This window comes from Rhinolophus sinicus, chromosome 16 (genome assembly GCF_057876585.1).
Source record: "Rhinolophus sinicus isolate RSI-liver-muscle chromosome 16, RSI-T2T, whole genome shotgun sequence".
NCBI classification, from domain to species: domain Eukaryota; kingdom Metazoa; phylum Chordata; class Mammalia; order Chiroptera; family Rhinolophidae; genus Rhinolophus; species Rhinolophus sinicus.
The window spans coordinates 65,181,996-65,193,569 of NC_142516.1; positions in this window are offsets into that span (position 1 = coordinate 65,181,996).

An 11,574-nucleotide genomic window follows, 5' to 3' on the forward strand; every position below is an offset into this window, starting at 1 on the left:
TGACTGGGAGGATAAGGAGACACTCAGTACACTTAACGCAGGTAGTGTGCCTAAAGGGGTGGTGTGATCACCACAGGTGGAGGTGGCTGTGGTAGAGGTACATGGTAGAGGGCACTCTTGACCGGCGCTTTCCAATGCAATGCGAGTCACATAGGCAATTTAAACTTTTCTAGTAGCCACATTAAAAAAGTAAAAAGAAACAAGTAAAGTTAATTTTAGCAGTATATCTTTAACATAACATATCCAAATATTATCATTTCAACATGTAATCATTATAAAATGATGCATGAGGTAGTTACATTCCTTTTCATACTGTCTTCAAACTATGACACCTATTTTTACATTCATAGTACAGCTCAGTTTGTACTAGTCACGTGCTCAGCAGGCCACAGGAGGTTAATGGCTACCATGATGGCCAGTACAGCTCTAGATCGAGGGTGGGCACGAATGGAGCCAGGAGAACAAACAAGTTTACAAGGAACAAATAAAAGGAACCTCAAAGTGTGGACAGAATAAGTGTTAGGAATCCGGGGATGGAGGGTGAAAAAAAATCAGTTCAGATGTATTGTGGAGGCTCCTGAATGCCAGAGTGCAGTGTTTGTACTTAATTCAAGAGGTCTTTGAGCAGAGAAGGGACTGGCGTTTTGCCCCAGGCAGAGGACAAAATAGGCAGAAATGTTGGAGCTGAAATGGAGCAGGGAAAGGCCGGGAGAAGTCCTGCCTAGAGAATCCCATGGAGGTTGGAAACAAAGGCCGTAGCTGGGGAATGTGAAGAAAGGGGATGGATGCAGAATAAAACAAAGGGAAATTCTTTTTTCGGGTTTCTTCCCTTTGTCCTCTTCCTAATTCCTGCTAGTGTGTTCATGAGGGGTTTCCTAATACTTCTCTTGCAGTGCCTTTATTCAGTTTCTCCTCAACCCTTTCTCCTGAGGATCTGGTGATAATCACAGCAGAAGTCCACCTATGAATGGGTTAACACCTCTTCCTTTGTAAGACACCATCTTTATTTTGTTTCATTTCCCCTAATTTAATAGAGTTTATCACAGCAACCAGGAAAATTCATATAACCTTGTCTCTAGCAGGAAAATCTGTTTCTTAGCCCAGCCTAATGTATAACCTGCATGGGTGGGGGTAATTCCCCGGCCCTTTCCTGTCATCTTTTCCATTGTTATTTGAAGCTGTTTTTCACTTCACCCTCTCTAGAGTGTTTCTTCACACATTCTCTCCTACTAACTTTCTGTGGTACAGGGAACTACTTCCAGTCCCTGTTCCAGTTTCTTCTGGTTAATGAGGTCTTTTCAGACAGGCCGAGTGACATTTAGAAAGTAAAACTGGAATGACGTTTCCAGCCATTTGAAATCATTATTTGAATTTGGAGTTGCTTTGCTATATATCTCGCAGACAGAAAGAAGTGCCTTCTCCTATTTTTAATGTGATTATCTATGCAAGACAATCATGTATCTAGGAATCAAAATTACAGTTTTCTCCTTCTCAACTCTTCAACTATTTCTCTCAAGGAAATGGGCCCTATAAAAATGACACATTAGATAAGATCAAGAGTTATCAAGAAGTTCATAAACTGTGGCAAAACAGAAATTAAGCCAAAAAACCATTTCTCGGATATATCTTGGAAGGAGCAGTAAAGCCTGAATTAAGAGAGTATTTTGATATATAAAAGGGAGAATTCCCCATTCCACCTTTTGAAAAAAGCAAAGTTTATATAATACACATAGAAAATCATGCACAAATCTTCAGTACTATACAGCTCCACAAATTATTATAAAATAAAAACTTCTGCACACCTTTGAACGCACAAACTAAGTAGAGACACAAACACAACCAACAAAACAGAAACCTCTCTCTGTCCTCTCCCAAACACTGTCCCTCTCTCCTTCCCCATCAGAACTCTCCTCCCCCACACCACTACTGCCTTAACACCCTATATTCTGCCTGTTTTGGTACTTTATCTAAACGGCTTCCTGCATGCAATAGTATATCTGTGAGATTCATCTATGTTGTTTGTGCCGTTATAGTTCATTAATTTGTATGAATGTTTCCTATCCATTTGGAAATGCCACAATGTTTTATCCTTTCCACTGCCGATGAACATTTGGGCATTTTTCTCCTGATTTTTTGGTCATAATTAATCCTGCTATGAAAACCCTTGTATGTATCTTGGCACACATTTGTACATCCTTCTGTTGGATATATGCCTAGCATTAAGTAAACGGTTCAGAGAATATGCATATGTTCAATTTTAGTAGATAATAGCAAACAAATTTCCCAAAATTTGTACCAATTTACATTTTCGTCATTAGTGTATATGAGTTACAGTTGCCTCACATTCTTGTTAACACTGGTATTGCCAGTCTTTTTTAATTTTAGCCATTTTAGCGACATATAGTGATATCTCAATATAGTTTTAATTTGTATTCCCTTATTATTCGTAAGTTCAGCACATTTTCATATGTTTATTGGCCATTTAGATATTTTACTTGTGAGGAGGCTGTTCCAATCTCTTGCTGTCTCAGAGTTTTTTCATTATCTATAGATGATATAATTGTGTACATACAAAATACAAAAAATCTATAGATAAACAATTAGAATTAAAAAGTAAACAACAAGAGCATGAAACACAAGATCAATATTAAAAATTAATCACCTCTTTTTAAACTGGCAACAAAAAATTGGAAAATGACATTTAAAATATGGTATCATTGACAATGACATAAAAAATCTACTACTCAGAAACTGTCACAGCCAAGAGAAGCCTAAGGAGACATGACAATTAAATATAAGGCGGCATTCTCCATCTTTTTCTTGGTCTCCAGATACAAGTTATAATTAAATTTTTGATTCAAATAACATGGCCATAAACCAATGAAAAATGTAACAGTTTTGTTTTGTTTTTTTCATAAAAGGAAACTGATTTTTTTCACCTTGATCACCAATGAGGATTAAGCAACTTTTCCCACTTGTTCTTTTTTATAAGTGAGCGAGTGGTGGGGTGATAAAAAGCATTAATAAAAAGGAGAACCAGACTCTACAATAGGAGGCTTCCAAGGCCAGCCTTCTTCTGAGAAACACACATTCATGTAGTGAATAAATAGTTATTTAGCAAATATTTATTAATCACATGACAAAGAAAAATGGTGAATCTTGCCATTTTATTGGGCTATTTTTAAAATATCTTTCGAAAGACATTGGCTTAACAATATTGAATGTCAACTACAAGTGTATATATATATATATATATGAATGTATATATATATACTTACAAGAAGCGGAGTACAGCATTAGGAATAGAGACAGTGGAAATGTAATGGCTCTGTGCGATGTCAGAGGGATAGTGGATGGGGGAGGGGTGTTTACACAGTGTGAGGGATATAAATGATAAATGTCTATTATTTTGTTTTGTGCACATGAAACTAATAAAATAAAATAAAAGACATTGGCTTGATTGTATGTCTTGTTTATTCTTTCTGAGGTTTATTCCAACGTATTTTATGGTTTATTGTTTTTGTTGTAATTATGAATGAAATAATATTTTTCATTACATTTTCTAATTTTGAATGGGACTAACTTTTCATTATATTTTCATATATATACATATATATACATATATATATATATACATATATATATATATATATATATATATATATATATATCCACACACATATATGAAAGTTACTAATTTGGGTTTTGTATCTGGCCAACTTTGCAAATACTATATCTAAAAGTTTTTGGTAAATTTGTCAGATCTTTAGATAAACAAATACTTGCATGCAAGTGAAAAAAATCAAAGGACTGAAAATACCAAGTGTGATGACAACATGGAGTGACAAGGACTCTCATCCACTACTGTTGGGTGTGTAAATTTGTACAACTATTTGGAATACATTATGGCATTATTTAGCAAAGCTGAAAATATGCATAGCCTATGACCCAGTAAGCCCATTCTTAGCAATTACCCTGGAAAAAAAAACCCATGTAGATATGCATCAGGATATATGTACTGTGGTCACACAGCAGCCTAGCCGTCTGTCCCCTCCAACCTTTCCTTAAGATTCTGTGGGACTGTGCCTCTTTGGGGTTGAGTTTATAATATCCTGAGTCTCTTCATCTGGTCCTCAGGAGAAGGGTCTGCGGTCAAAGACGAGTAAGATTCTTCATGGGAGGGACAACTTAAGCCAGACGGGACCCCTTTGGGACCACCATGAGCTAGTAAAAGTCAGGAGGAAGCCATTCCCCTCCTCCTCATTATTACGGGAAGCTGCTGATGCATGCCCCAGTTGTTGTCCTGCACCCTGTTGTGCAAAGGACCCATTAGAGCGATAAGATCTCGCTCTTTCTGCTTAGCTCATGGGATAGTTTTACCGTATGAGACTTGCTCCCCCAGGGGTTGTACACACCCACCTTAGTCACCTGGGGACGATGTGCATCGGTTGCTTTGGGACAATTATGTGGGAATTGGAAAAATTTTTATTATAGTGTGGTGTAAGAGTTTCGCAGACCCTGCCCCTAATCATGTGATGCTTATTGTAAGAAATCAATAAATATTGACGGCGACCCGATTCGGGGCTCCAGTCTCTTGAGGCTGTGAGTCCCTTGGTCCTCTGTGATTTAACTGTATTTGAATCTCTGTCTCTTTATTATAGTTTAACCCTCGCCGCCTCCCTCGCCTTCCCACTGCTTGTGTTGTGCAGGACGCAACAATGTACAAGAATATTTATAACAGCACTATTCATTATAGTCCAAACTAGAAAAAGCCCAAATATCTCTTAAATGTTGTATAGATAAGTATTGTAGTTTATGCATGTAATAGGATCATAAATTACAATAGAAATGAAGAACTACAACTATATGCACAAATGGGAAAATCTCACAAACATGATGCTGAGTGAAAGCAGCTAAACTCAAAAGAATACATATTTTATTTACATAAAGTTGAAAAACAGGCCAAAACTAGACTGTATGATTTAGTTTAAAATTATAAAAAAAAGTGAGGAAGTGATCACCATAAAATTCAGGATAGAGTTTACCTCTAGTTAGGAGGGATGGAGTTATGTCTAAGAAGGGGCACACAGGATGGTGATTGGTGGTGAGGCTTCCAGAATCTTGCAAAATTTGATTGTTTTTATTGGTTAGTGATAACATGAGTATTGCTTTAATTATTCATTAACATTTATACTTATGTTTTGTGCACTTTTGTGTATAGTAAAAGGTTAGTAAACAAGAGTCAAAGCTGTGCTGAAACATGGATTCTTACTATTATCTAAATCTCTTAGCTGATCATTCTGAACAGTATCAACCACAAGAGTCTAATATTTCCCCATACTTCTTATTTTTCTAAATTATAATGAAAACAAGTAGAACTGGAAAACAGGCAGAAGATGAACAGAAATTCAAGCCTATTGTGGGTAGCAAGCATCCCTTCAACCTTTTATGATGATGATGTATATGAGTGATTCTCAAATTGTGGTCTGAGGACCCTGGGAGTCCCAGACACTCTTTTAGGGGATCTTCAAGTTCTTCTATTTTCCAACTACATATCTATGTGAGATATTTCCTTTAAAAAAATTAAAACAAAACAACATATCATAATAGATAGAATTCAGAGCAGGTATGAGAACCCAGTTTTGTCCTATTAATAGCCAGACATTAAAGAGATTTGCAAAACTGTAAAATGCTTCCATTAACATTTTTTTGTGTTGGAAAATATAGTGCTATTTTTCATACAGATATGCTTTTATGTTAACATAAAGTGATTTTTTTTAAAGAACAGCTATTTAAAACATTTTCCATTTTAATTTATAACACAGTAAATATCAATAAATATAGCCCACATAAATACAATCCTTTTGGGGTCTCAATCATTTTTGAAAGTATCAGTGGATCCTGAGACCAAAACATTTGAGAACTGCTGCTATTGATAGTATTTACAATTATCATTTGGGTGGTTTAATTGAGGATGAGTATTATAGATTTATAATAACATTAATTTTTTTCTTTATTGCTTATTCTATTTAAATCACAGAATAACAAAAGTGGTATTTTTCCTGACCTTGGCTATCAACTGTGGTGTGAGATGCCACTTGGAGAAAAGTCCGTTGAAAAAGGAGGAAGATGCAAAGTAATGAGGACACAGGAAATGAAGAAGAGCATTGTGCAAAAACAATACTCTTCCCCAACAATAAAATGAGTGGTGATCTTACTAAAAGTCCTAATGTCACCACAGAAATTTTGCTCAGCAACATAGAGGGTTCCTGTGAAACTTCAGAACCACAATGGAAAAGCTTATGTTCAGGGTAAGAGAAAGTCTGTCTCCTCAGTTTTCCACCTGCTGCCTCACTCTCACCCTCACTCGGTGCCTGAACTGATTCTGCACAGCCTGGGGGTTCCCTGGAACCACAAGCCAACAGCTGGTGAGGCAGAGACTCCACCATCAGGCCTCCTACCTGGTGTGATGAGGCAGAATATGCAGCTTAGATCTAAGTGCCACTAGTTTCATACTCTTCTTTCTTCCTTTTCCCTTTCCCTGGATATCTAGCCACAGGCCTCTTTGATTAGACTCACACCTCAGTTTCCCTCCGGGTTACCTCAGTTGGGACTAGGCCACTTCACTGGGGGCCCTGCCTAACTCTTGCTAACTGCACCCCTCCTCCAACACGCATACACAACCAGAAGGTGCTACACTCTGCATCCCCTGCCGCACTCCTGTCAACAGGTTAATGGCCCAGGGACACATAGGGGCTGCCTATCCACTGTCTCCCACTATTTTCTGCCAGGACTCCCACTGCTACTAGTAACTCCAGGTTGGCCCTCTCAGATATAGATGTTAGTCTGCACCAAGCCTGGATTTACTTTTTCCTTCAGATACCAAGCAGTTCTCTGAGCTGGACATATTTAATTCTCACAACCACTCTTAGCGGTGGATTGAGCCAGCCCTAAGGTTGAGAAGAATTAAAGGAGCAACACATTTCCAGCAGCTGCTGACTAAGCTTGAGCTCCCTTCCCTCTGCTAACACAGAGGCATGTCTTATTGTCTGCTTTCTGTGTGAATTTCCTGTCTCCGAAGCAGTTTCTGAATCTTTAAAGTGAAACTGGTCAAAACAAACCCTCTACATAATTAAAACGTACAACTATTTAGTTTTATTTCGTCATCAGGGATTGTGATGAACTGCTGGATGTGAAAATAGCAATGAGCTGATGCAACAAGTGAAAAGGAAACTAAAAGTAAGTTGTCAAACTAGATTTGAAGAATGAGGCTAGGATTACCCCTCTGGCACCGAATCTTCAGAGCAGAGGATTCTTCTGGCTGCCTGCAAGAGCCTGTGTCATTCTGGTGGAAAGTTTTCCTTCCTGAACGTGAGGGAAAACCAAGAAACGAGCGGCAGAAGGCATGACCTTGCAGACAGCTGGTGTGTGTGCCAAGTAGGAACGGCTCTGTCTAGACCTCTGGGATGTTTACTGTAACACACTTGGCCCAGTCATACCAGTGAACGGCTGTTTGTCCTCTCCCTTATGCAGTGATTGAGCTGGCACTTAAACGTCTCCTGGACAGCTCTCTTAGAACTGCCTCATCTTCCTGTCCACAGACCCAGAACTTTAGGGAATAACCTTTTAACTAGATTCAAATAGAAGAGCCAACGTGTAAGGAGCACTAAGTGCCAAGTACCATTCTGAGCACATTCCATAAATTAAAGCAATTAATCCTCACCACAGTTTTATGATGTGGTACTACAACTATCTTAATTTAACAGGGAAACTGGGCACAGTGAGGTCTCTTTTCCATTCCTAGGTTAAGAAATTTAACAGTAACATCCTGATCTTTAAGTTTTAGTAGGAACATTTAAGGCCTGGTATAGCTTTCCCATTTCTCATTTCTTGACCCATTATGGGAAGGAAACTTGATCTTGCTCTTAGTTCTTACTTATTATTTATTTCTTATTTTTATAAAATGTCCAATTTTTTTAACCCTTTGATTTAGCTCTTGCTTCCAAGTGGCCTGCACCTCTCTGATCCTTCTCTCATTGTCCAATTCTTTAAACGTCTTTCCATACCCATCTACCAGTCTTAAAATACTAGTTGTTTGATGATGTCTCTCCATTCTACAACCCCTTCCCCTCCACTGCACCACGCCTATGGCTCTTTGCAAATAGAGCACGTCTATCAGAAGACTTATCATTCTGTTCTGTAATTGATGATTCTGTAATTGATGGTTTATTTATTATGTCTCATCCTGGAAATTAGATTTTTTGAGTCTGACTTTGTATCTCCAGTCATTAGCACAGTGTTGAGCCCATGGTAGAACTTAAGTAAGTTTACTGAATAAATAATATACTAGGAATATGTGCTTTAATGAGCTTCTGACTGTCAAATTGCAAGGAGTTGCCTCAGCACTGTTTGCTGAGAGTTAATTTAATAAGTTCTCTTGACAAGAGTTTGAGCACTTGCTATATCCATGAGCACGTTGCAAGGCAAAGTGAACAAAGGAAGAAAAATAAAATTCAAAATAGAATATAATTTATTTTAATAAAACTTAAATATTGTTTTAGACAAGTTTAGTCCTATTGTATGAGGGTCTTCCTGCAACTTCTTAGACTCTTTTCAGTGTGGTGTTGCATCCAAAACAAATAGAAATCCATCATCAAAAGTCTTTGAAAGATCAATAAAGTCTTCACTGAAGTGTCATAGAGATAGTAAAGTGGGAAATAATATCATAAACTATTCAGTAAAATATATCTGGTTCCTGTTTTAACAGGACATGGAAAAATATGAGACTAATCAATTCATTTTGCAAGGCTGTTATAACCTGGTTAACAAAATCAGAAGAGAAAAATCATGGGACATTCTCACTTATAAACATGAAGATAAAAATACCATGTTAAATATTAGGAAATCAAACTCAAAGATGTATTACAAATAAACAATGGGAATTTATCCAGGATATTAATGATAAATCAAAATTTAAAAAAATCTGTTCATGTAATTCACTACATTAGTAACTAACGAGGAGAAAAACTGAACACTAAGCTCAATAGGTACCCCAAACCCCTGCATTAATTAAAAAGTTACGCTTTAGCCTACTGAGGCTTGAAGAAAGAGTTTAAATCTGACTGACGTTATTGTATCAATTAGGAATGCTTTCTGTTGTAACAAACAACTCAGTTAATAGAGGCCAAAATAATGAAGGCAGATGGTTACCCCAATTTGGAAGTCTGTAGGATGATGGTTGCTGGGTTAGATCAGCAGCTCAAAGCTATGAATGTGCTGAACTTGCATTTCTGTGACTCTCTTCGTCTTTTACTCATGGTAACAGGGCAGGTACACCAACCCCAAGCATCTAACCCTTACAAGAGCATCCCTAACAGGAAGAGATGAATTGTTTCTAGAAGTCCCCAGTAAACTTTAATTGGGTAAGACTATGTCACGTGACTATATCTGGCTTATTTTTTCTCTCCCTACCCACTTTTTTTTAAAATTAGTTTCAGGTGCACAAAACAAAGTACTAGTTAGACATTTATCATTTATATCCCTCACACTGTGTCAACCCCCCTCCCCTCATGCACTAATCCACTATCCCTCTGACATCGCACAGAGCCATTACATTTCCACTGTCTCTATTCCTAATGCTGTACTCCGCTTCTTGTAAATATATATATATATATATATATATATATATATATATATATACACACACATACATATAAACTTGTAGTTGACATTCATTATTCTTCAGCTTCAGCTTCAGGTGCACAGTGCAGTGATCAGGCATTTACATCATCCCTGAGGTGGTCTCCTTAATGAGACAAGTGTCCATCGTATACCCTACAAAATCTTTACAACATTATTGATTACATTCCCCAAATTAACTTTCGTAAACCCGTGGCAATCTTGTGGTTACTGAGTGTGCTTTCTAATCCCCTCACCTTCCCCCTTACCCCCACACCCCCCATCTAGCAACCCTCAGTTTTTCCTCTATGTCTCTGAAACTGTTCCTGATTAGTTCATTCATTTATTCTTTTCTTTAGATTCCACATATAAGTGAGATCATATGGTATTTGTCTTTCTCTGTCTGACTTATTTCACTTAACATAATGTTCTCTAGGTCCATCCATGTTTTTGCAAATGCTAAGATTTCTTTCTTCTTTATGGCTGTGTAATACTCCATTGTATAAATGAACCTCAGTTTCTTAATGAAGTCATCTACCGATGGGCATTTTGGTTGTTTCCATATCTTGGCTATTGTGTATAGTGCTGCAATAAACAGAGTGCATAAATTTTTTTGGATTAGAGTTTTGGATTTCTCCAGATAGATACCTAGGAGTGGGATTGCTGGATCATAAGGTAGTTCCATTTTCAGATTTTTGAGATACTTCCATACTGTTTTCCATGGTGGCTGCACCAATCTGCATTCCCACCAACAGTGCACAAGCGTTCCCTTTTCTCCACATCCTCGCCAGCACTTGTTGTTTGTTGATTTATTGATGATAGCCATTTTGACTGGGGTGAGGTGGTATCTCATTGTGGTTTTTATTTGCGTTTCTCTGGTGGTTAGTGAGGTTGAGCATTTTTTTATATGTCTGTTTGCCATCTGTATGTCCTTTTCAGAAAAATGTCTCTTCATGTCCTCTGCCCATTTTTTAATTGGGTTGTTTGTTTTTTTGGAGTTGAGTTGAGTGAGTTTTTTATAAATTTGTGATATTAACCCCTTATCGGATATATCATTGGCAAATACCTTTTCCCATTCAGTAGGATCCCTTTTCGTTTTATTGATGGTTTCCTTTGCTGTGAAAAAAACTTTTTAGTTTGACGTAATCTCACATGTTTATTTTTTCTCTTACTTCCCTTTCCTGAGGGGATATATCAGTAAAAATCTTACTCCGGGTAATGTCTGTAAAGTTTCTTTCTATATTTTCTTCTAGGAATTTTATGGTTTCAGATCTTACATTTAAATCTTTAGGCCATTTTGAATTTATTTTTGTATGTGGTGTAAGGAGGTGGTCCAGCTTCATTTTTTTGCATGTGTCTGTCCAGGTTTCCCAGCACTATTTATTGAATAGACTGTCTTTACCCCACCGTAAATTCTTGCTTCCATTGCCATAGATTAAATGACCATATAGGCATGGATTTATTTCTGGGTTCTCTATTCTGTTCCATTGATCTATGTGTCTGTTTTTATGCCAGTACCATGCTGTCTTGATTACTGTAGCCTTGTAGTATAATTTGATGTCAGGTATCCCCTACCCACTTTTGATTATAGAGTTAGTCCTAAAGCAACAAGGAGAACCTATGGCAATGTGACAGAGGGATTGTACTATTTTTCAAATGGCTCAGATAATTGCCCCAACAGTCACTTTCCCACTGATTTGAAATGCCACCTTTATTATATGCAAAGGTCCACTAATTCAATTGTCTTAGCCTCTATCTCTTTTCTGTTTTCTTGATCTAGTTGTCTATTCTTAAATAATGTCACTTGGTTTTTATCTCTATAACCTTAGAGGGATCATTTGATATTTCATAAGTCAAGTTTATCTGTACATTTCTTCCGTTCTCAGATTTTCTTAG